The sequence below is a fragment of the Taudactylus pleione genome, unplaced genomic scaffold (assembly GCF_031769625.1).
Source record: "Taudactylus pleione unplaced genomic scaffold, aTauple2 ptg000366l, whole genome shotgun sequence".
NCBI lineage: Eukaryota > Metazoa > Chordata > Amphibia > Anura > Myobatrachidae > Taudactylus > Taudactylus pleione.
Genome location: NW_028284767.1, coordinates 3,431,653 through 3,459,543, shown reverse-complemented (window position 1 = coordinate 3,459,543; position 27,891 = coordinate 3,431,653). Strand labels below are relative to the sequence as shown.

The 27,891-nt window shown below is 37.7% G+C and overlaps 1 protein-coding gene across 2 annotated transcripts in view; it reads left to right on the top strand.

Moving 5' to 3' along the window:
- Positions 1-13,969: 13,969 nt before the first annotated feature.
- Positions 13,970-27,891, top strand: part of NTN5 (netrin 5) — a 129,065-nt gene continuing 115,143 nt past the window's right edge. For both annotated transcript variants that reach the window (XM_088444474.1, XM_088444473.1), the window contains exon 1: positions 13,970-14,200. The gene's annotated coding sequence lies outside the window, so the exon portion shown is untranslated. The remainder of the gene's footprint in view (positions 14,201-27,891) is intronic.

Here is a 27,891-nt window from a genome sequence, read left to right as displayed (position 1 = left end):
CTCACGACACTAGTTTGTGTCGTTTGCACATTTTTAAGCCACGCATCCCCTTCATGCTGCCACAGTTTTAAACATTCAAAATATTTAACCTTTTTCTCTCGGGAGCGCATCAAACTGATGTGATCCCGGATATTCTCTAACACATTTTTATCAAAACTACCAATTCTGGGAAACGGTCTAACACTCTTGCTCGTCATATTAAACCATAAATCACAATACCTTATTGCATAAGTACCGTACTTGGTATGCATGATATGATGGCGCCTCCATTAGCAGCACTTCTTTGCCTAACATCTCTACTGTTTGCGTGGCTCCCATTCTGAGACAAAATCCTACGCTTTTCAATAAAGATTTAAACTGGTGAAAGACAATCAAGACACTTTCACTTACCTGTGGATGATTTAAGTCGGCGATGCCCACACACCTGGATAAGATTTAGTAAGGCAACTTCCACACCTGGATAAGATTTGAAAAAGGCAACTTCCACACCCGGATAAGATTTAGTAAGGCAACTTCCACACCTATGAGAGTTTATATGTCGGCTACTCTCATGCACCTCTCTACAATAAAGACAACATGTACACCTGCTACTGTGTATAGAACGGTAAAGCTGCTTACCGAGCGGCTAGACTAACCCTTGCACCTAGCCCTTAAGGATCATATGATACCCTTAACTTTGTTCAACAAATATTCACTGTTACACACTTTTTTCCTGCGCAGAAAAATACACGTTAACCCAGATATTGGTAATAGAAAAAAATGTAAACCTCAATGGCTTTGTTCAAACATGTGGCAGCTCAACCGGAAGTACGTATACGCTATTGTGCAAACAGTCATACACAATAATGCTAGTACCACGCAACCGTATAATGGCTTTTTAACTGCGTAGGCAAAAGTGCGTCTTTGCTATGCGCAAACCTGCGACTTAGCTGTGTACTCAGTACTGCGATACCCCTTTAAACGTAAGGTTCTATCAACAGAGCAAAACAAACTTTTTCCTCTCTTGTCCCTGGATTCTAGTCAGCTTCCTTGATTCACACGGAGATGGATAGCGATCTTTCAGCACAAAGCAGTTGCTGGCAAACCCTGCATGTGGCCACTCCACCCTTTGCTGAAATATCGATAGACGTATGTACCTAATGATATTGGATCAGAACCTCTATATACCCCTGCCTATACCTTCTAATGTCCTGCCTATACCTTCTAAGGATGACGCTAATTTGCATACGCAGTCGTACCATAAATAAAGACTTAGACGTGGAATCTGTGGTTCCAAAGCACAAGTGTTATTCAGGTAAAAGTTCAGACAGTTACACGCAATTGATCTAGACACAATTTAGGTGCAAAAGGAAAATTATACAGACCCAAGTACAGTATACATACGCAGGCGCTTCCAGACCCGGAGACAGGCAACAGCAAGAGACCCCTAGTCATACAGCATTCAGCATGAAGACTGAGAAACAGCGTTCATGCACACATATTTATACCCCCCCAGAATAAACAGGACAATAGGGAAGTTTGTTGCTGATGTCATTGGTTCCCAGGGGAGAAGCATCTGTTACAGCACATTTAACAGGCTGGTTCAAATAGACTCTCCCTGCCTCTAACAGCTGGGGATCTTCCTCTTCACGCCCCCGGCAACATTCTAACAGTTGTTCATGAAATATACATTTTGTTGCTTGTAGGCTCTGCGATCCATAACTTGAGTTTGCATGATGACATCTCCCCACCGATAGCACCAGAATACTGTAAAAAGAGTACGCATCAGTACAAGACCAAATACAACTTGTTTAGCATGTATAATACCTTAGTTATCAAATACCTTTATTTCTCAGCATTTAAACTAACTGAACCAACTTAAATCATACACTTTGAAGCTTATTGAACCTTATGTCTGAATATGTAATGTGTGGGTATTGAGGGTTTGATATAAGGACGCTAGTTAACTTGGGGCAGATGCGTGCGCATAAAGCTAATAAACCAGCAGTTTCATACAAAATCCTATGCATTCGCTAATATGCGACTAGTTAACAGCGCAATTGTGTGTATTAATGTGTGTATGAGAAATGGTGAAAAATGCAATCGCATGGTGCTAATAGTATCATCGCCACATGTACTAAAATGTGAGTTTATCTAAAGTGGCGCTTAGGTGGCCATTCGCAAAATGGCAACTTGCGATCTAATTTTCAAGATGGCGTCTTGCAGCCATTTGCAAGATGGCGTCGTCGCGATTAAATTTTAAACTGAACTTGTCTCAGCCAATTATTCAGCTTCGACACAGGGCAGAGATGAATGAAGAATGTAGGACAAATATGGGAAGGTGGAGGAAGACAGGGGAAAAATGCAAGGTCGTGCACAATAGACAGCGACTAGCGGATGACGGGTCAAAAATAATAACAGCATAGCCTTAACTCTGTCTACTCCTACTGAGGGTTAATACTCTCAAAATCATGTACATCATCCCAGGTGTATAGAGAAACATAAACTATTGTACATTATTTATATATAAATAATTAAAATCACACTTCCATTGATGGATATGAACAAAATGAAGATGGTCTTACATCATATCATACAAATGAATGTCATATTTTACTAGCACAGAACAGGTGAATAAATATGATATGAAGATTTGTAGACCATGTTTTTACTACCAAGATAAGAAGACACATCAAAGGATTACTGTACATCTGTATATGGAAACCGTTAACACACAAAGATTATCATATATTGGAAGTTAAATCCTATATCAAACATAACACCTTGTAAATATTTAATAAAAACTCTCACTACGGCTTAGCAATGCATTCATTACTCCTTGGCAATAAAGAAATTATAGCTCTATAAATGTTTATTTTGAATATCAATCCTTGTTTTTAAAGCTCACACAAAGGGTACAGCCAATGACAACTTAAGCTACTGCAAAATGAGTTTATTTTATCTGCATTACTATGAAACGTTACTGGTACTATATAACATCTGCATACTACAGTAAATGTTTGTTCTTAACAAACTACAGTACTAAGCTATGATACTTGATTTCACCTTTACAGCAATAAGGTAAATTGATACTTTTTGGACATTGATATTTGATGATTCTTGTTTTGATTTCAAGACCCACCTGCTGTAAAGGGCCAGAGAACTTTGACACGGTCTGCAATCAATTAATTAACCTGTGATCTTTTTCTCAGCCTGTAATGGGATGTTAAAGATCTTGAAGTAAAGTCGTAAAATAAAAATTTACAAGCTGGTTTGCCTGCTTTGCTGTGAGTAGAACAAGATGTTTCCTCTACAGGTGTGATGAAAAAAGATGCAACTTGTTTGAGAGTAAAAACTAAAAAAGAAGGGTCGTTTACATGAAAGGCTTTGTGGGAAGAGATTTATATCCATCAAACAAAAAATAATGAAAATCAAAACCTTTCTTCTGTTTTTCATTTTTTTAAACCTTTTTATTTAGAATATTTCATAAAATAGCTATAAAGTAATCATATAAACAGAACATTAACTGTTTAGATGCTTATACAAAAAAATAAAATATTACAATAATACTAAAACATAAATTATATTCTATTACAATACATTAAACAGTCTTAGTAGTACTCTTAATACATATGAATTTTATTAAAAACTAGCTGAAGTACCCAGCGTTGCCCGAGTTTAAATATTCAAGTTACTAAGTTTTGTTATGTGATGTCGTCCATATCCCTCCAGTGAAAGGCCCAGAACAGGCTCCCCAGGTCAAAGTTCTGCATGGCGCACTCCACCGTGAGGTCTGACTGGAACCCCAATCACTCCATTAGCCACACCAGACTAATTGCCACCCCTGTGTGAAGTTTTCATCCAAAACCATCCAGTGGAAGGCCCAGAACAGGCTCCTTGGGTCAAAGTTCTGCCCAGCGTACACCAACAGGAGGTCCGACTGAGAAACGGGAAGCCTGACGAGACTCTACACCCATAAAACCTGGCCAGGAACCAACTGGACCACCTTGCATAGGTTATCCAAATCAGTGCAGGGGTGTATCTTCATGGTATTAAGTTTTATTATGTGATGTCATCCAAATCATCCAGTGGAAGGCCCAGAACAGGCTCCCTGGGTCAAAGTTTTGCCCATCGTACTCCGCAGTGAGGTCCGACTGGGACCCCAACCACTCCAGGCTCCCTGTGTCAAAGTTCTGCCAGTTCACACCAACAGGAGGTACAATCGGGACCTCAACCCCCTAGTATGTATTCTGGAATCGAATGTTACCAGTCTGTAAAGTTTTGGTCCAAATCCATATAGTGGATGGTTCAGCCCCACTGGGTCAAAGATCTGCCCAGCATACACTAATAGGAGGTCTGCCTGGGACCTCAAACCACTAGTAGGTCTTCAGGGATCCAATGTTACCACTCTGTGAAGCTTCATCCAAATCCATCAAGTGGAAGGCTCAGAACAGGCTCCCTGGGTCAAAGTTCTACCCAGTGTACACCAACGGGATGTCTGACCGGGACTCTTACTCCCATAAAATCTAACCAGGATCTGAGTGGGCCACCTCGCGTTGGTTTCATCCCAATCGGTGCAGGGGCGTCCGAATGCATAACCAAACAAACAAAAAACCAGCCCAATTAATGTTATATATAAGATTAAATATATTACTGGCTCATAGAAATTACTTGGAATGCAGTGGGGCTGAGTGCTAAAGCAATTACGGACCCATATCATTGGTCACCTAAGTTTTTGGATAGCCCATTATTATTAGCATTAAAGGTAAAGGTTATTATATAGTGCCAATGCACTACTGTACACAGTGCTATCCAGAGAATGTTTAATCATTCACATCAGTACATGTCCCAGGGAAGCTTACAGATTAACTGGTTTATGTATCAATGCAAATATTGAGGAAAAATAAGCTAATTTAAATGCCTTCATCCATATTTTCCTCTGCACAGCCAATTTGCATGACCATCAGTTGTGGTCATGACCAGAGGAGGAATTGGGGCAGGATGTTGGACCATGCATGGTAATGAAATTAACCATTATTATTGTTTTTGCACTGATTCCTCTTTCCATTGTCTTCTCTGGGGGGTCAGGGAACAGTTTTGCTATATTTTTGAGCAAAGCTGCATTATATGTAATATTGTATCTAAGTATTACATATGGCGCCATTTCTTTTTGTTTTTCCTTTTAGGATACTTTTAGGATTTGAATACCCTCAAACCCATCTGATTTAGCACCACATCCCTCTTTAATTAAATTAAATTGTTACTCTAAAGGGTGTATTGGATCCACAACATTTTTGTTTCTGTTATACGCGCTAGGTCATACGATTTCAGGGACTGATCTTGTACCTTATGTCAGGAGATGATGTGTTCTAGCTGGCTGTGTATAAAACCACACAGAACCCTGGCTTAGGGCCAGTTGGTTAGTACATACAGTAGCCATGGATCAAAGGAAGAATACTGTGGATCACTAGGCAGAAAAGACAAGGACCTCTATTGTGCTCTGGGAGAGCAAGTGAGAGTGAGTGTGAGAAAGCTTCAGAAACAACATGGAGGAAGGTATAGTAATTGACAGAAGAAAAGATAAGCTACCAGTACTGATATTATTATAGGTTACTTGATAAAGTCAGGGGTAGATTTACTTATGAACTTAGCTGTTGTGAGAGTGGAATATCTATGTGCTTCATCCACTGTCTTCCACCTAGTAATATAGATATAGCAACTGTTAAATGATAACCTTGGAGAACTCCACAGTTAAGCTGATACACACTATACTATATTTTGTACGATATATCATTCCAATGCAGATCGAAATTATATATTATACATTTCGTATTGTGTGTATGACGATCCACCGTTCCTCGCATCAACCCATCTGCCGTTCTACATGGTAGATGGGATGATGCAATGAATGATGCGGTGCTGTTACATGCAGCATGTAATGACACATCACAACGTTGTAAAGTGTGTATGGTGCACACAGTGTATCATTGCATCACAATGCACCATTGTGGGTTGCACCATCATATGGTGTGTACCCAGCTTAACAATATGTAAGCTCAGTACTTCGTGAAGACTCCTGATGTGGTTGTGATGCGGTCACATTACAGTGTATTTGCACCCGACACTCTATTAAATATTGTGAAGCTCAAAAAACATTGGAAAAATACTAGTGCCTACTGTATCTGTCATTGTAACCACCAAGACACTCAGCAAAATGTCCCCACAACCCACCGGGACATTGACCTATATAGCCTCTGAGGACACTTCTACTCCCCGACCAAATATTTCAGATAATTGTATTGGAGTACATCAACAGCTAGAGACTAAGGGATATATTTACTCAAGTGCGAGTTTTTAGAAGTAGAAATATTGCCCATAGAAACCAATCAGATTCTAGCTATTACCTTCTAGAAGGTGCAAGATAATTGTTAAGTAGCATCTGATTGGTTCCTATGGGCAAAATCTCCACTTCTAAAAATCCACACTTTGGTAAATATAACCCTAAGGGCCTGATTCAGATGTATTCTGAAAACCCCTATAATGCATGCATTAGCCTGTGTGTATGCACAAATGCGCTGTTGCATTCGGGACCTTTGGCATTTGAAATAGTGAGGGAAAACCATGGGCACTCCTGTGTGGTGTCTGGGAGATAGCATGAAGTCTACGCAGTAAAAGGCTGTCTTACGGGAGTCTTGTAGCTACAGAGGCCATGTTTAGATGGAGTTCAGGAGGAGACACTGCACATACCATAGGCTGGTGCAAGTGTCCATGGTGCACGTTGCGGTGTGCCGATGGTACAGTGCAGGAATCCCCAGCAGGGTTGCAATGTGCACGTGCACTGAAAGTGGGTGTCTCAGGGCTTGCACATTCTGGCGCATACTAGCATGAAACTAGCATTTGCATATTATTGCTGCTGTGAATTCGTAAAACGATGCTGCCGCGGCTGCATTAGGATAGACCTCTGAACAGGCCTTAAGTGTTCCCTTGTTAGCTAAACTAGGGGAACAGTAGGTGGCACTGTATCATATATATTTCTCAATATTAGGTGGCAATAGGATGTTGAAAACAATAATAGTACTGTATTCATTAAGCTGATCCAACATTTCAGTTTAATAACTTTCTTTAGAAAAAGTTATTAAAAAAGACATTTTGGATTATTTTTACATTATACAGTATTTTGAAATTAGGGTTGGAATAAATACGCACATATATATATATATACCGTAACAACAGGTTGACGGCATGATAGGTTCCTGCATTTCTTTCACCTACTCAAATTGTATATTACCCATGAGGATTGAAACATCTGTCCTGAATTAACAGATAACCAGTAAATTAGTTCAACTTGTGGGGTGAGGAAAGGCCTTGCTGAGACCAACTGCTGACGGCACTGCAGGAAAGCCAAACACTGACCGCACATTCTTGCTATATTTCCAGCATTGTGGATTTAACTTTTGAAATGTAGAAAACAAAAGACACATTGCCAGATATAAAGAAAACAACAGACCCCTATTCGGTGCTACGAGCGGTAATGAAAAATGTTAAGGTTCAAAAATCTTTTGACAAGAGCAACACTGAGGATGACTAACAGCTCCCCTAAAAAAAACAAAGGTATTGGTTCCCCATGCATAAAACACAAATACAAATAAAAGGGACTGCTGTAATAATATCTGCATTATTCTTTATATCAAAGCTCTGTAGTACACCATCAGCACGAATGAAAACTCACATAAAATATTATTTTTAATATATTAATATCAATCGTATCTAATGACAGATCCTCGCTGCTTTGTACTGTCTGCAGAAAATTTGCACAATTTGCCTATAAAATATAACTATTTAAATATAGATTTAGACTGAAAATACAAATCTGTAGCTAAATACACAGGGCTCATTATCAGCATTAAATCCCAGCACTACCAGAAAATGCAGAAATAAAATGTACATGCTGTAGTCTGTAGTGTTACAGGCTCATATAGTGATGGATAATAAACTCACAGCAGACATAAAGCAAACTTTTAAGCTACAATTCATGTGTTATCCAAATATGGTTAAGTACAGTGCTCAAAGTGAACTGATATGATATATCGGCAGTTCCTTCAAGCACAGAGCCCTGCTGTGCTGCCATGCGGAAGATGTGACCACCGAGTGGGATCTGGTGCTGGGCCGCCAGCTGATTACAGCTGGCACACAGGCAGGCATCCTTAGAGAGATAGCTGGACAGCACCACTGCCATTTAGAATCTGGCACTGTCCGCAAGTCAACTAGAGCTCATGGACCACCAGCCAATCAGGAGCACCGCAGCAGCGGCCCCTGATTGGCTGCTGGTCCTTGAGCGCCAATTTGCTAGCAGACACCAAATCCATAATTGCTGCTGCGGGGGAGGAAAGAGGCTTCTGGAGGGACACAGGGTGAGGCAAGAGGCTGCGGGGAGGGGCTTTACTGTGGGGAATCATGTTATAAGAAGCATTACTGTGTGGCATAGTGTGTAGGGGCATTACTTACTGTGTGGCATCACTTACACATGGCATTACTCTGTGGCATCATTTGTAAAGGGCATTACTGTGTGGCATAATTTGTAAGGGGCATTACTCTTTGTGGCATAATGTGTTATAAGGGGCATTACTGTGTTTGGCATAATGTGTAGGGGCATTACTGTGTTGCATAATGTGTTATAAGAGGCATTACTTTGTGAGGCATAATGTGTAAGGGGCATTACTGTGTGGCATAATATATGGGGCATTACTACTGCATGGCATAATGTGTTATAAGGGGCACTACTATTGTGTGGCATAATGTAAAAAAGGGGTACTACGATGTGATACACTACATTGATGAAAAGGAGGCGCGTCTTAAGGACACAACTTTTTTCAGTGGCTACACCATGTTTTCCAGCGTGCATAAGTACGACCATAAATTTTCCATACCCCCACTTCAAAATTCCCATTTCAACCACTGTTAAGTACCATTATTAAATAATGATTAACATTAATTAATATAAATTATTTATACAGTGCCGGCATATTGTGTTGCGCTCTACAATTCTGACCTGCTGTTGTCAATTGTACCGGACACCAATAATATTCTAAGAAGCAAGAATAAAATGTGCCCCGGGTGACAGAAGAGGGAAGACAGAAGAGGGAATGACAGAGGAGGGGAGCCTAGCCACGGCATGATCTGTCAGTGACGGTGCAGAGGATAAGATGAAGGGTGGTGTATAGCAGGTACTTTGCTTCTTGGGTGAGGAGTTTCAATTGGATTGTGAAGTTTTAATTGGGACATATTCAGGCAGGTGCACCACAGTGAGCAATATTGGTCCATGTCCGTTTAGATATTTGTATAAATTACCTTGTAGATTGCCTAGAAGTTAGGTGTCCATGCCATCTGAAGACCTGCTGCGGCTTAGAAAGCCAGACTCCAAATTCAGCATCTTCTATTGATTCTGCCTCCCTGGCTGTACTATGTCCACTAGAGGGTTGATTTCACCCTCTTCTGGCAGGCTGCATACTGGCAGAGCCCAAGACTCCCTGTCATGATGAGCTTTCATCATGTTTACATGAAAAACCTTCTGGTTTTTCCTAACATGAGCTATAGTGACCACATAATTCACGTCATTCAGACATTGGTGAATGACATATGGGCCCTCCCACGCCGCTTGGAGTTTACTGTGGGTCATAGGGACTAGTACCCAGACTCTCTGACCCATCTCATAAACTCTCTCCCGGGCAGTGCGGTCATACCACTGTTTTTGGTCGGCCTGGGCCAGTGCCATATTCTCCTGTACCAACCCTGTAAGAGCTATCATTTCCTCTCTGAGGTTTAGGACATATTCTACAACTGAGCCTTTAGGGGTCTCTAATTCTGGTCCTGCAGGATGCACCGTTTCCCAATTACTGTACACTTTGCCCTCTATAGGCACCACCTCAGGTTTACCTAAACCTAGTCCAACAGCTGTAGACATAGTATCTGCAGTTCCTACCTCTGGGTCTGAGCTATGCCAAGCTACAGGGCTAGATTCTGGCATTATAGGGTTAAATGCTGCAGAATCTTCACCCAGTTTAACTAGCTCACTGTCCACACCTGTACCAAGTACAGAGTGAGTGGTTTCTACCATGCGGGACACACAAGTGTAGGTGACCTTCTCCCTCTCATACCTATGATCCACCTTTACAAAGCATTGCATAGCAAGATCATAATACACTTCTGCACAGTCATGTACATTTACATTTTGGTAGGTTTCAAATGCATTACCAATTATGTCAACATTATCACAAACTTCTATGCAACTGCAGGAATCAACAGTAATACTGTGTGCCTTATCAGTATTGTACAGGAGAGCAGAATCCTCACCTCCTATCTCAACTCTCTCACAGTATTCTGTAGTATCCAAACAGTCCTCTTTCTCATTGACCTGTGCACTCTGGTGAGGGTATGGGCTCACAGCTACCCTCTTGTGCTTCTCCTTACTCTACCTTCATCTAATTTTTACTCTCTACCAGGGCACCTAACACTTGGTTGCTTTGCATTGTTGCTTATCTGGGTATTATGGTCACGAATGTAGCAATGTATATTATCCATGTCCTGTATTGTATTGTATTGTACTGTACTGTAAGTCACTGTAAATCAACCTATTTGTTTATGTACTTTGTAAGGCGCTGCGGAACACTTGTGACGCCATATAAATAAACGATAATAATAATAATAATAATAATAATAATACAAAGGGCTACTAAAACAGTAGGATAATCTATAGAAAGATTTACACAAAATGACAGACTAGGCCAAAACATGACTGAGGATATTTAAGGCCTGATTCTGAGAGATGCAAAGCGGCCATATGTGTGGAGGTCCACAGGAGTTAATTTCACTACCTCAAGCAGTATACAGCAGTGTAGTCCTGGCAGTGCTGGGTATGTTTTTTGTCATATGGGCACCAATATGTTTTTTGGGGATTAAAATGTTTGTTTTTTTTGTTTAACCTCTTAGTGCCAATGGGGGGGCCTTTCAAGATTTTGAGGAGGGAGGAGTGATACAGCTACTGTATGTGGGATTTTCCCTGTCAAACAAAGAGGGGCTAAAAGGGAGATGTATCAAACCTTTGAGATAGTTAAAGTGAAAAGTTGCCCATAGCAAACAATTTCTTTATATTAGAGATGTGCGATTCGGTTCTCCAGAAATCCGAATCCAACCTAATTTCGTGATCTGGTCAGAACAGAGTCACGGGTTTTAATCACCTGAGAAGATCCGGATAAATCCAAGTTGCGGTTCTGATCTTCCAGTGGTTCGGAATTTGGATTTTAAATCCAAATTTGGGGTTTTGGATTGCAAAAAGACTTGATTTTAGCTGTTTTTAAAAACTTTTTAGCATTTTTAAAAACAAACTCCAGATCCAAATCCAAAATACTTGAGGGTGGTTTTGCAAAACCAAAACACGCAGATGAATCCAGTTCCAAAACAAAAACCAAAACACGGGGATCAGCGTACATCTCTAATTTATATATACTAGGTTCATTTAAAAAAATGCTGTAAAGTTATGGGGAAATATTAGGGAAAAACACTAAAAATATATCTAAAGTAGATGTTGAACAAGCTATGTATAAAAAAGGAAGCTACATGCAGAGCTAGGAAAATAATAATAATAATAATAATAATAATAATAATTATTATTATTATTATTATAGTATGATATGTAAGATGATAAAGGCATAAATTCAATGACACACTAGAGTTTGAACTGAATGCAGACAGGAACACAGGAGGAGAGAGAGACCTGCTTAAGAGAGCTCAAAATCTAATATAAGCAATGTAGATAGGAGGACACATTTTATTGTCATAATTTATTTTTATATATTTATGAGATGGCGGAAGAGTGGTTATACTGAATAGTACTATAGATGGGGAGCTCCTGTTATGTAGCCAGGGAGCCATCATCATCATTGTTTATTTATAAGACACCACAAAGCTCTGCGGTGCCGGACATTTAATATAATTAACCATTCAAACACAAATCAAACAAAAACATAACAATTACATACTGTAATGGAGGAGATTCAACAAACTAAGAACTTGGTCGTGCTGCTTTTAACTTGATTAAAACCCCTGGCTGCAATTGTTTGACATTTAATTTGAAATCTACGGTAAATGAACACAGGTGTCAATGGAAATTAACACAGCTTTTAGATTGCACCTTCAGAGTAGGTGAAAATTAGGAAAAAAATCAGGACACAGTACAGAACCCCTGGTGCACACCCCCAATGAATAATAATGCATTTAGAAGTTTTTAAATAGTAAAATATGACCAATAAAGATGTGTTATTTTTCATGTAATTTTGTCTAAAAACAGAAAACTAGGTTTAATGATGTGGGACCTGTATTTTGAGGTGTTGTATTGATGGGAAAAGGATTTTTGAACTTGCAGATTGGAGTTGCAAGTGCTTTTTTTCAACTTTTTACAAACTTGTATGTTCACACTTAAAAATCACGTTAGAGACATTTTAAGTTACCCCAGAATACACTAAATGCTTTAAGTTGCTGAAATACATTTGCTGGCTAACATTTTGATCACGCATTTATGCTCTTTCATGCACTTTGGTCATACATTGCAGAATTAACGTGAGAAATTGACGCAAATCCTGTGACTTGCCATTTGTAAATGACTTACAGTACATGGGAATTGGGAGCGTGCTTAATGAAAATATCTTGCAAAGTGTGCATTACATAAACGCAGGATTTCACACTTTGGGACTTGCAGCTAATTGAATTCAGCCTGGTTAGGTTGACAGAGAAGATGAAAACATGAGACAGAGACTAGAGAGGTCCCTGTTAGTGAGAGCTTTACAATCATGAGTACATTCATCCAAACTATGATACACATAAAAAAAAAATATTACTGATTATCAGTATTAGATTGTAAATGTGATTATGGTATTTGATGGTCTGCTAGGTGTATCTGTAAACATATCCTATAACAAGTTCCATGATCTGATCATAATTCAGAGAGGAGTCATTCGTTTTTAACATGAATATGTTAAGACCTTATTTAGTGAACTTGACTATGTAACATCAACAGAATTGTCAACATTTAAACCTTAAATGTCCAGGCTTTCGTTTCAGACAAACATTTACTCAATGGAGAAAGGACATGCACCTCACCTAAACATGACACAGCCATTAGAGATGATCAAAATTTAAACCTTCTCAATAACCATAATGCAGATGTTTCCCAGTATAATGTAACATATGGAATTAAAATAATATACTACAGAACAAGGTAAGCAGTTTTGTGGTTTTTATCAACATTAAGCAACAATGGCGTCAGGAAGAGTGCCACAAAATTTCAGGACAAATGTTTAAGACATGGACAAATCAGATGCAGCTGGTACCTATGTACAGTGTAACAGTGCACTAGAAAGCACAGACAGTATAAGAGAAGTTTGTGTAAATGTAACTTTTTTTCAGATTGAACTACAGTGGAAACAGTACTGTGAAAAAAGTAAGCTATAAGTACTTGCACGTATAATATAGTGGCTGATGTAGTCCTTTTGTGCAGAACTATCATTTTTCTTAAGTTTTAAGTATTAAATATATAATTAATAAAGTTTTATATATATTTAAAACAACAATGTAGTATATTATAAGCCTTTACATTGTGATGTCATCAAACAAAGTTATTTGAATTAAACTATTGGGGCTGTTACAGTAAAATACATGCAAATAAGATTAACAATGTCTGGACTTACAGGCATATGGTTTAGCCAACTGGGAATTATGAAGCTGACATGAGCTCATTCTCCCAACAGTATATTTACAAAACCATCACCTATGCTAGTTTTCTCCATCTGTCTCCCTCTTTCACTATACCCCCCTTACACAGACACACACTGCTGTAACTCCACCCATTCCCTCCTGTGATGTCATTACTTTGTGTCTCTGAATGGTGCTACCATCCAACCCCAGTATCAAATAAAACAAACCCTCCTAAATAGGTTGAGCTCTCCAAACATTTCTGTAAGGGAAAGGAATACACTCTTGAAGTCTGTACACTTGAACCATCCATTCAATGCCTAGGCTGTGTTTGACACACTTCTAGAGATGGAGTGGAGGAGCCAGGAAAACTTTCTGTCCTAAGTCATAACAGAGTTATGGGTGATTTAAACCAAATGAGAGAAAATTAAAACCACTAAAATTGGACACTTCAATGAAAGCAGATGTCAACAAAATGGTAAGTGACAGATACAGCTTGTGATGATGTTTGCTTCCAGGCATATACTTTTTAACTGTGTTTATTTGTTAAACCTTTTCCTGCCTGTTGCCATTAACTCCTTCATGTCTAAATTCCACCCACTTTGTGTGTGCGTTCCTTTACCAAGTTACAGTGGGCTGGAGTAAATTGTATGTGAAACTTCTTTGACTATAAAGTCTGCTAAATGTATTTACTGACACAATACACAGAAGACTGAGCTGTGAGAATGTAAAGTAAACCATTAAATAATAATAATAATAATAATAATAATAAAAACTATTGACCGATTTAATTGTTTTGCTGGCCTAAATGACTGAAACAAAGTTTGGTAAATTTTTTTTAAAATACACATTACATTTATTTATATATATATATATATATATATATATATATATATATATATATGTATGTATAGACACACACACGTGTGTATGTATATATATCCCCCTGTGCGTATATATATATATATATATATATATATATATATATATATATATATATAAACTAGTGTTAATAACCTGTTTGTAAATTCATTATTAATGAGATATTTATCATTCTGAGGGTGAGGTGCAATGTACAGTCACTTCTCTTTATGTTTATTTAACACTATTAATAATGGTATTAATGAGTATGATGAATCTAAAGCATAGGCCATTAATCTAATTTAAATGTAGGTCTTTAGGCTTACAATATTGTGGGCAATACATTTTAAATCATCACTGACAAATACAGCTACCTCATGTAACCTAACATACTTATTTAATATAATGGATTGGATATTAGGTTCAAAAGTAGATTCTTTTTCAATCAAAAACGTACGTGATCTTTATTTCCAAAAATAAATATATGTATATTTGTACCATTAGATGTGTTTTTAAATTTATGGTCCTACTGCTTAGAGGTAGTATATGAAAATATCATGAAAATGAATTGCATTTTGTGTGGGCTACTACAGGTTTTATATACATGCATAATTTTTTTGCCATGGATGTCTATTTACTTTAGAAAAAAGGGCAATTAGGAATATTTATTAACATCAGGATGTATATTTAACAGACAATATCCATTATATTCAAAACAGCATACATCCATTATTTTTACAACTTTGAGCAATTCCTGTTATTTACACTACACCGCAATATATTATCATGGAAAATCTACAGTACCTGTAGGACATGAGCAGGTGTCAACGTATCCTAAATATCCCTATGGATTTAGATAGCAGATTTTTGTAGTTGAGTAGATGCCACAAAATTATTTAAAACATATTTGTTGTTTTTTTTCTAAACATGGAAAAATTCTTCAACTGCAGTAAAATTTTGTTTTATCCTTTCTTCTAAGTCTAAAGGTTTTAGACAGCTTGGTCTGACTAGTTTACATATTAACTGCAATAGAGTGGCAGAATCTTAGCTTCAAAGAGAGAATCATGCTAAACAGTCACTAGACTAGTGTTTGAAGAGCTTGTACTGCTGCCTAATCAAACAGAGTTGTTTTGAATGAAAAGTGCTGGTAAGATGTTTTTGCTGAAAATTACAGCAGCAGGATGGTGGTTCTACGCACTATATTTAGTATACGTGTGTGTTAGGAAGATATAAATTATTACTAAGCATATAGTGGTCTCCAAATGTGTTCTGACAGCTTCCGCAAGCACACTATTTCTTATATGTCAACCTATTAATGACCACTCTTGAAAACAAAATTATATGTGTGTGAGTGAGTGTGTATAGATAGATATATAGATAGATAGATAGATAGATAGATAGATAGATAGATAGATAGATAGATAGATAGAGTGATTGATTGACTGATTGAATGATTGACTGACTGATTGATAGATGGATAGATAGATATAGATATGTATGTGTGTATATTTTGTGTAATATATATATATATATATATATATATATATATATCAACTTATAGTTATTCAAATCTAAAAAAAGGAAACAAAATAATTTGAGATTCGGCATGACAATGTTGCCATATAAGTATCACGATAGCAGCCCCTCCAATACAAATTCTACAGTCCACGTAAGTATGTACTGTAGTAATAAATACAATGCACAGGCCAAAAGAATGAGTCCCATAGACATTTTCTCTGACACGTTGTATGTATTAATCTCTCATTTCATGGTAACAAGCCACTTGCCTAGTTCACATGCATATTTTAATTTGCACCACGGTAGCGGATATACGATTGAAAATAAGTGATGCAAAGCAGCATAAGCAGTTAGTGGTGCAAAACAGAATACATTATTTAGGAGAATAGCTCTAAAGATGTGCTCTGGTTTTGCGTTGTGGTTCTGTGAAGAACACCCAGTTACACCATGATTTCACAGTCGTTCACTCAGAACAATGTTCCGTAGCTTGGTAACCCTGAAAGGGACCTCAGAAATGGTTCTGTTTTCCTGCATATAAATGTCTCTTGCATGTCCTCACATTAGTTTTCTTCCTGAGAAAATGTACAGTACTATAAAAGAGCAGGCGCATCTGAAGTCAACGTTTTCTATCCTCTATAAAACTAAACAATCTTTTCCAAATATATAACATCCTATTTTTGTAACTCAGGCATATATTCTTTTAAATAGAAACATGTTACACAAGGGCTTGGGCTATGACAGAGAGAGCAACATAAATTCTTTATTCCTAGGCGGTCTATGCTGCTCTGCAAGGTGTCTGTTCCCAATAAAAAGGGCCTGTTCTCTATAAGTATCTATTATTATTATTATTATTGGAATGCAGTAGTAATGTATTATATAGATATTAGAAGTCAGCCAGGAGATTAATGAGGGATATACCTATAATGAGACAAATCAAAGCAGCAAATTTTAAAGCCCCAAAAATGTAGGAATTGATTACAAAAAATAATTCTACCAATTAATTGTTTCTACTCTTGGCAGATCTAAGCATTATAAAAAGGGGTTGGAATTACTTATGATAGAATAAGGTAGTATCAAAGTGTTTACATAGATTCAGGCGAGTTGCTGTCTCCATCAATAAAATGGATAGGAAAACCCATATTTCGGTGGCTATGTACTTATCTTCACGTGTTTTGAGACATTGAGATGACTTGTAATATCTTTATAGTATATTAGAGATATTTTTGTTTATTTTTCTAGTACCTGAGATGAGTCAATGGTCCTAAAACATACACATATTATAATGGATGAGTAAAGTAAAATTCCTTTGATTTGTCTATAGGATCACTTTAATCAATAGAAAACCTTACGGCAGTGGGAAAATTATCACACACCTTGGCCAATAGTGTCTACTGACTTAATTTACTAACCTGTGTCACAACGATCAGATCTATATAGATCGTATTATTATCAGGTATCAAAATTAGTTTTGGTCACATACTGTACACTACAGTGTAGGGTCAATTGCCCAATATTTGCTGTGCTATCAACATGGGTGACCAGCATAAATCACTTTCATCAGAGACCAACGGTGTAAAGTTGAAAATGAAAACATTTGATAAGAATGATACTAGATGCAGTATAAATATGAATAAATAATGTATTCGTTAAAGATTTGTGTTTATTTTACCATAAATTTCCATTGGAAGATGTTTTCATTCTGTTCATTTATTACTTCTCAGAATCATCACTATAAAACGATTTATTATCAATAGAACTTTAAATGCATAAAATTGTTCTGCTACCATCTGCTCCAGGGGAGTTGAAAGAGAATATCATGCATATAAAACATATAAACATCAATCTGTGCATGGTAACACAACAGGTCAGGAAACACTCATTGTACAGAAATTACAATCATTCATCTAACATTCATAGTACTGGTAAATGAGAGTTGATGCTGTACAGACATACTCCCATTGACTTTTATTTTTTTTTACTTTATAAATACAATGTACAGTACATCCCATCCCTGCCTTCAGAAAGTCTAACTACATCTGCATAGAGTTTCAAGCTTGACCTGGTATAACAGGATGCAAGTTAATTATTTAATGTTTGATTAACTCTTATCCTGCTGCTAGCATTAATGGTATAGAGATATTTTTGGAAAACAAACAATAAATTTTTATCTTGCACTTAAATTTATTTAATTAATAGTTTATAGGTTGTTGTTAAAGTAAAACTTTGGTTTGTACTGTATATTTTTACAATAGAGTTATGGTTCACCAATTGTTTGAGAACCACATGTGGCCATGTGTGATATAATATACAATTGTCTACAATAAAACGAATGCAGAAAAACACCTATAATCATTTTCGCATTAATGCACTTTCATTAATTTATTAAACTCTGCTATACAAAAAAAAGTATTATATATTAAAAAAATTTAATTTATGTAAATGTTATAGCCACAATGATTACAGGTGTTAACTGTTATATAAAAAGGAAAAGAAAATCCCAAAAACTAATTTTCTTATAGAAGTACTGTACATTAAATTTAAAATGAGTAACATGAACATTTTGACATATAGTGGTTAATGGGTTTATTAAGTGGACAGGCTATTGTTTTTCCTTTTTTTTGCTGATTGGGTGATTTCTGGTATATTTTACAATATAATAAAGAATCAACAAAAAATGTATGCAATACTTATTGACACATGCACTTAGAAAGGAAACCTCTGCCACCGACACAAAAAGGTTGTATTTCTGTTCAACAGTTTAATATCATGGTGGCCAACACTTCTCACTGTTATTTTTAAGTGTCTCTTCCACTACTCTTCCTAAAATCTGTGAGTACTTAGTGAATATATGGTTTGTACACAAACTAATTTTGTATTCTTCTCAGTTGCCTGGACACATTACACTTTATGGACATATTACAAACATTTGATCATGATACACTGTAAACCAGTATCTAAGCATGGAATGTAGAGGGTACATATGGCTTCACTCACAATTTGGGCAACTTTTCCTGCATATTATAAGCAGTATATACCTATTTTTCTGTGTGTTCGAAGTTTAAAAAAGTATTCAAACTGATATAAAAAAATTGGTAAAACTTTAATTCATTATATAGTTTGGCCAAATATACTGACTTTGATGGTGCTTATGACCACCTATTATTTATTTATTTTACTTATATGTGCCCTCTTCCACTCAAACACATAAGAAATGAAAAACATTTTATTTCTGCCCCAGGTAACTAATTATTTTGGCTTTTCACAATGTGTTTTGTTTTCTGCATTTAAAACAACTCCTCTCAGTGCGAATAATTGGCTATCTTCACAGGTCGTTTCCCGTCAATTAGACTCTAAAATACTAAGATTAGTATCATGTACTGTTTTCTGGGTTAATCAATTACACCAAGGATCTGATTTCTGCTACATTGTGGAAACCTGAAGATCTGTTTAATCAGGAAAGCATAGCAGTAGGGCTTCCTTATCCATCTATGAGACAATCCATGTCATTGAAAAACAGGAATACAAATGTCAACAGGGGTTATTTTTGCAAATTAGATTAAAAGTCTGCTACCAGCGATCAAACATTTTATGAGCTGAGGAAAACTCAGCAAACTTTTTCTATTTTACATTTCAAACAAAGTAAAAAAAAGAAGCTTTTTTTTCTAATTAATGTTACATACATGTATTAGAAAACATTTAAATTATATGTAATGATTTAAACACAAGGTTAGACATCCACTTCTTTGTAAAAGTTGTATAAAAGTAAATGCAAAGATGTAAACAATACTGTATACGCACAGTATAGCCCAATGTTTATTCATAAAATAATTTGTGAAGTTTAACACACCCTCCAGATGGTATATGTGACTATTTTCCTTATGTAAATATAATTGGTCTGTCTGGTTATGTATGGCTTATTATGTTTGTTATTCCCGTGGTATAAATTCTTTGATCTTGAAAAATTCACCAGCCCACAAACATAACCCTCAGATCCTAGAGCTAGGCATAAGCATGTTTAAGGAATAAATATGTTCACTATTAAAATTTCCTTTTCACATGGCACTAGAACAGTATTGTAGAATGCAAAAATGTCAGCTACCTAGACGATGACCCGTAAAACTATTTTTTATTTTTGTTCCATTTATAAAGCATGTAAAAATATAAACAGTAATAGAAGTGGTATTCCCAGATGTCAGCATAATATAGGTCACTTGCAAATCCTTTGAATTAAAATGTAAATATATTACAATTGTTTTATACTTGGAACACCTACAGTAGTTAGAACTTGGCTGAAGTTTTAAATTCTTGTATTTGAAGAGTAACCTCAAGCTCAAATTAAATCTATATAATTTAAATGGCAAGCTAAGAGGGGAAGACATGCCTTAGCTAATTGGCCTAAGTTTACTTTGTATGTTGTGTTTGTACAAGGCTGTATTGCATCATTTCTTTTATTTATTACCAGTTATTTATATAGCACACACATATTCTGCAGTGCTTTTACAGAGAATAGTTGTCCATTCACATCAGTCCCTGCCACAGTGGAGTTTACAATCTATATTCCTTACCACATGCTCACACCCACATACACTAGGGTTAATTATTGTTTGGTGCTAATTAACCTACCAGTATATTTTTGGAGTGTGGGAGCAAACCGGAGCACCAAGAGGAAACCCATGCAAGCACAGGGAGAATATACAAACTCCACACAGTTAGGGCCGAAGTGGGAATCGAACCATTACACCATCTGTGCTACCCAGTATTGGTATTAACCCTGAAGTATAGTTTTGTTAACTATGTCAATGATAATTTTCTAAATATAATTTGCTTGCAGAATATAATAAATGTTTAGTTTATCTTTCACAGACTCTTCAGTTGTGCAATGAATGTTATAATTACATTTGCTTTCATTATGCAAGGTCCTTTTTTTAATTATGCATTATATTGTTTAGATTAAAATGGAAGGAGTTAAGAATTTGATGTTTTTTGTCAGAAGAGTTTATCCCTGGGAAGTACATTGTTTTCTTTTAATAAAAAACCACGCTGAATCGATCTTGGAAGCCAGGAACGCAGAGGCCCAGTGCAGAGGATTGGGAGAACATCAAACGCTTACTGTATATTAGGAGTGAGATCCAGTATACTGTAATACAAAAAGTGATTGATGTCCGACATGAACACTTGTGATGCTTTGTACCATGAAAATATATAAAAAATACAAAATAACATTAAAATTATATAGGGGAATAAAATGTTACAGCATGTTTTACATTGTTATAAATATGTAAGATTCTTATGAATGAGGAATGAGGAAACATGGGATCTATCGTAACACAAAAATAGATGAAACAATATATGGCACAAGGTGGCAATGATTAAAAAAACATTAAACCTCCGGATACAAGATACATACGTATTGTGCTATTATTGAACAAATCTTTCCTTGTATGGCAAGTGGTAAGATCCCACAACAAAATAGCTTGGAAAATGACATCTCACAAATGGCATGTCTAACACGCAGCGTGTCAGTATGATGTATGGATCATTCATACTACAATATATGTTTGCAATAGAAAAAAAAATATTCTCCAGCTGTGTGTCTTTACTGTAGAAAATAATTGCGCTATAATCTCAGGAATTTGCTAAATAACTTTTCTAATTTCCAAATCGTAATGACATTCACAAATTTCAATGATGGCGTTTAAGCACTTCAGTTCTCAAATGCAGTTAAATCATATAATGGAATAGACCTACATTAATTGACTTGTAGCTACCTTTGAGGATTTAGAATCAAACTTGATCTAATTAATAATTGATTCCTACCGTGAATGCTTTTTTAAAAAAAAAAAAAATGTGATTATTACTGTTTACGAAGTCTGCAGATTTGGCCAGAAATATTAAATATTTACAATATGCATGTTAGCCATAAATATAGGGATAGGGCCAGTTGTTAAATAAAATGAAAAAAAAAAACATATTTTAAAGTGGAAACTGTAGCATGATAAATTAATTTCAATGTAATTTTCTATACTTTTTTTTCATCTTGTGTTCTTTGTCAAAGGGGTATATTTACTAAAGTGAGAGTTTTAGAAGTGGTGATGTTGCCCATAGCAACCAATCAGATTCTGGCTACTATCTTCTAGAATGTGCTAGTTAAATGTTAAGTAGAATCTGATTGGTTGCTATGGGCAACATCTCCATTTCTAAAAACCCGCACTTTAGTAAATAGATGCTAAAATGTGTTAAGGTAATAATTTTGTTTAGCTCAGTAATAATACTGTATATTAGAAAATAATATACTGTAACACACATATACCTTTTGCAATAATGTCTACAGTAGCTGCCGATCAAAATTTTTACTGGATTTAATATTATTTTTGTGCACCAACAAACAACCAAAGATTTTGCATTGGTACTCATCTTCATTTGGATTACACAAAGATCTAATTTTTTTTTTGTGGGAAGCAGTTTTTTATCATAGATTATTTATCTTGATTGATTTGTTCTTTTCTAAACTTTATCTATACTTAATATTTTTTACATTAGTTGGAAAAGCAAATCACAGAGCAAGTAGGCATGTAAAAATTGCTATTAATCCAATTGATTTACTCAGTCTGGCATTCTTTATTTTTATGTATTGCAGTGAGTGGCACAAAGCTAAATGTACTTGTAATAATCTGTACAGAGCTATAGCATAAAACTATGTTTAGTATAGGGATTCTCTTGTACTAAGCACGACTGAGCAGGATTAAAAGTCTGGAGTTAGCGTGCCTTTAAACATTGTTCATTTCCTACAATTTTATTATTCCCTTTTCATTATCAGCTGACAATAAAAGTAAATTGAATAACAACAAAGCACTAAGTGGCAACAAATGATCCTTAACTTTGAGTGTTGATGAGTGATAAATTGTGCAGGCTGGATACTCTCGTACATTTTAATAGAGTGTGCTTAATGTAGATTCGACAGTATATGAACTACAGAATGCTCTCTTGAAAGGGTTAAAATAATTTTGTTTGGTAAAATACAGTGCGATTTATATGATAATTTACTTGAGTGTTGCAGCCAAAAATTCTCTGCAATAAATAGACTTCTGTCTACTGAGCACTTGATGATTACCAGTTGTTAGCGATTTCCACTAGACTACAAATCTGCATCGTAACTGCTAATTGCTTGACATTAATGCAATAGAAACGCTACTAGTGATATGATAATTGTTATTTTCAGCTAATAGTTGCTATTGTAGTTGACAGAACATGAATGTAAATATTAACACAGTAGTAAAGTATGTAAGATGCAGAGTGGCTGGATCTTTGGCAGTGATAATAATAAATTATAATAATAATTTTATTTATATAGCGCTTTTCTCCTAAAGGACTCAAAGTGCTTTACATTTACAGTACAAAATACAAAACAAGCTTAAACAAGGGACATTAGTGAAATGCTTGGGTGAATAGGTGAGTCTTGAGTCTATTTTTGAAGGATTCTAGAGTGGAGGCCTCTCGAACTGTGCGGGGAAGTGAGTTCCATAAGGTTGGAGCCACAAAACGGAAAGCTCGGCCCCCCAGACGAATTCCGTGAGATTCTAGGTACTGTTAATAGTCCTTCATCAACGGATCGCAGTAATCGAGTGGGACAGTAGGGAATCAGAAGCTGCTTCAGGTACCCTGGGCCATGGTCATGAAGGGCTTTGTACCTGTAAGTTATTAATCCAATCTTGAAAGTAATTCGCCATCTGACAGGCAGCCAGTGAAGGGAGTAGAGAATGGGTGTTATGTGGCTGGAATGGGGCTGGTTGGTTAATAGCCTGGCAGCTGCGTTTTGTACCATCTGCAAGCGGTGTAATTCTTTTGCTGGGAGACCGAGGTAGAGGGCGTTGCAGTAGTCTAGGCGTGATGATATAAATGCATGCATGACTTTAGGCAGATCTTCTGAGGGAATTAAGTGCTTGATTCTGGTTATGTTCCTCAGATGAAAGAATGAGGATTTGATTGTGGCTGATACCTGAAGTTTAAGTGTCAAGCTACTATCCAGGACAACACCAAGATTCCGCACATGTTTAGTGTTTTGTAATTCTGAACCCCCAAGCGTAAGTCCTGTTGGTTGGCTATGCTGTAGCCCTGACCTGTGACCTATCATAAGAACCTCTGTTTTATCAGGGTTCAGTCGCAGCCATCTGGCACTCATCCACTCCTGAAGCTCAGCTAGGCAGCCATTTAGGGTTGTTATTGGGTCATTTGTACCTGGAGCAAAGGACAGGTACAGTTGTGTATCATCTGCATAGCAGTGGAAAACCAGGCCATGACGTCTGATTATTTCACCCAGTGCCAGCATGTATACTGCAAAAAGCATGGGAGATAGTATAGAACCCTGTGGGACACCACATGGAAGTGACACTGGTGATGAAGAGTTTACTCCAGAAGAAACTCTCTGTGACCTGCCAGTGAGAAATGATTTGAACCATCTAAGGACTGTGCCATCCAGTCCATTTTTCAGGCGCTCAATTAGAATCCCATGGTCCACAGTATCAAATGCTGCTGAGAGATCCAGAAGGATTAAGATTGAACAATCACCTCTGTCTCTTGCCATCAGAAGATCATTAAGCACACATACCAGGGCTGTTTCAGTGCTATGTCTTCTCCTGAATCCTGACTGGAATGGATCATAAATATCATGGGTAGACAGGTGGGTTTCCAGTTGCATTGCCACCACTTTCTCAATGATCTTTCCTAGAAAAGGAAGGTTTGATACTGGTCTATAGTTGGTCATGCAGTCGGGGTCTAAATTAGTTTTTTTAAGAAGTGGTCTAACAATTGTTTCCTTTAGTGGTTCTGGAAAAATGGCTGTTTGCAAAGAGCATTGAACTATTTTTGCAATTACAGGTCCAATAATGTCTATACACCCTATGAGAAGCGTGGTTGAGGCAGGGTCCAGATCACAGGTGGTGGGTCGCAACATTCTGATAATTTTAGCAATGCATTATGTCAAAGCTGTTCCAGGGAGACAGGTGGCTTACCTTGGCAGGCTTGGTAGTTTGGCACTCCTATGATGGCACTGTGGGGATTCCAGCCCGGATGGAGGATACTTTATCTGCAAAGAATTTTGCAAAGTCATTGCATCTTGACTGGGAGAAGGTTTCATCATGCTGCAGGCATGCTGGTTTGCAAAGCATCTCCACTGTACGGAAAAGCTGAGCCGGCCTATTGTTTGCTGCCTTGATCTCATTTGAAAGGAACTCTGTTTTCTTATGGGTGATTGTTGATTGATATTCTCTTATATGTTTGATTAGTTTTAACTTATCCTCTACCAGGTTCATCTTCTTCCATCGTCTTTCAAGTCTACGCCCCCGTTTCTTGAGTTCACTAACACTATTGTCAAACCAAGGGGCTTGACAGTGTGGTATGAGGGGTCGTATATGCACAGGGGCAATTATATCCATTGCAGCTGTCACATCCCTGTTATAGTAATGGAAAAGTGAACAAGGATCTTCACAGGCCCCCATTACCGCAGAAAGATCCAGTAATGGGCAACAGACGACCCCTGGCCCACCAAGCCTTCACTTCAGCTCCTACCTGCTTTGTTGTTATATTTGTTTGCTTTAACTTTTAATGCTTGGTTAAGGTCTGATGATGTATTATTACAGATAAATGTATATTTCATTGATTAAAATGATTAATTCAAAATACTACTGAGATTAAGAGTATTGTGCGGCCCTGCCAATGTGAAACTACTGGCGGTGCAACAGGCTCACTGTACTGGGCCCCTGTGAACCGCCACCATCCAAGCCATATTGATGGGGGCAAACACCAGAGTGATCTGCATTGAACTTTACACAACACATTTTTGATGGCCGGCCAATGAGCAGTAAAAGCTTCAGACACTGGCGCAGGCTTCAGACACTGGCCATGCAGACTTCACTGCAGGAAAGGAAGTGGACCGGCCAGCAAGGAGTCTACTCTACACTCTGCAGAGCCGTAATGTGCACTGTGCCACCCCACCCACTGTGCGCGACATCATAATGTTGCGCGTATGACGTAATGTGCATGACGTCATTAAGTTGCACAGAAGGGGGCATGACCAGCAGCTCTGGTAAGTGCAGCGCTGACCGGGCATCCTTAGAATGCCTGTTCGGCTGCACACACAGTGCAGGGTGTCTGTTTGGAGCCTCCTGGCTGCAGGGTGCCATTCTAGACACTCTGCTAGCCAGAAGCAATGGCTGTGGGGGGGCAACAGAGCACAGAGCCTCTGTGTTCTGTGTGACAGCACCGGTCACCCTTAGCTAGTTATGGCTCTGTGCAGTTGCATAGAGGTCTCATTCAGACCCGCTCACAAGCGCTTGAGCGCTCGCAAGCGGGTCAATGTTGGGCTCTGTGCATGCGCTGTGGCCGCACTGCGCGTGTGCAAGCCCTGGAGCGAGAGAGAAATTCTCTTGCCCTGGGGCTCTCTACAAAAGGGGCGGCTGTCGATGGTGACCGACAGCTCGCCCCATTTTGTAGGCGTGGTGGGGCGATGACTTCACAAACGGAGGTGTTCCCAAACGAATGCCTGCCATTTGTGGGCGGCCCCACTGACATCATCAGGTTTGTAAAAATGTAAATTACTGACTTGGGCCTCAAAATGTATTGCCTGAGCAACACAGCTCTGATGGAAGAATCGTTGCTACCTATTCTACAAGAACAGAGGGCCTGATTCAGAGCCGGACACTCTGACCAGAGCGCTCGCTCTGAATCAGGGCCCTCCTCCCTCAACTTGGAGCGGCCTCATGATGATGGTCGCGATGGTCAAGACCATCGCGACCATCGGGCTTGCGACGAGACCCTGCGGTAGGGTCTCAGTGACTGCAAGCCCTGGAGTGATTTTGGCTCTATCAGAGCCAAAATCACTCCCACTGACATCACTAGTGATGTCAGTGGGGCCGGACTCAGATGGTAAGCGTTCCCATGGGAACGCCTCCGTCTGGCAGCCACGCCCCCGGCACGCCCACCAAAGGGGGCGTGCTGTCACTCACCATCGACAGCACGCCCCTTTTGGTGCGAGACCCATAACGACGGCTTGGCCGTTGTTATTCGGGTCTCGCACATGAGCACGATGGAGCTCCCTCCGTCGTGCGCATGCGCAATTCGGCACCATCGACCCGATTGCGAGCATCCTGCGCTCGCGTGCGGGTCTGAATGACCCCCAGAATACATTCACAGATGGCAGAACAACTCATCTAATTCCTTTATAACTTAATGCCCATTCACAGAATATAACTGTATCTGTATAAGATGAAGATAAATAGCTTTAAAGACCATGATTAATATGGTCATCAATATATCATTTTATATTTTTTTATGAGAATGTTCCCATTAAGAAATATATCAAGCTGTACCTGTATAAGATAAATAGCTGTAAAGACCATAATTAAAACGGCCCTAAAAATATAACATTTTATATTTATTTCTTAATTCCCATGAAGAAATATATAAAGTGGTAAATGTGTTATTACAAAACAAAGAAGCCCCCAACCCATCCTTAACAGAGTACTGTAAGGATTTAACCAAGCAGCTTTTGGTAAATGCAGTTTTGATTTTAAGCCTCCCCATTGATGTTTAGTTACAGTTTTCATATATTTGTTTGTGGTTTTCTTTTTATACCTTTGACTTTTTCTATGCAGAAAATACACTAATAATTCTCTCATCCATGAATATAAAAGCACCCATCCTACTGAAAAGCATGAACTAAATGGGCTTTAGTTAAAGAGATCAAATATATTTTGAGAAAAAAAGATAAAATGGGGTTAGCCGAGGTTTGCACTA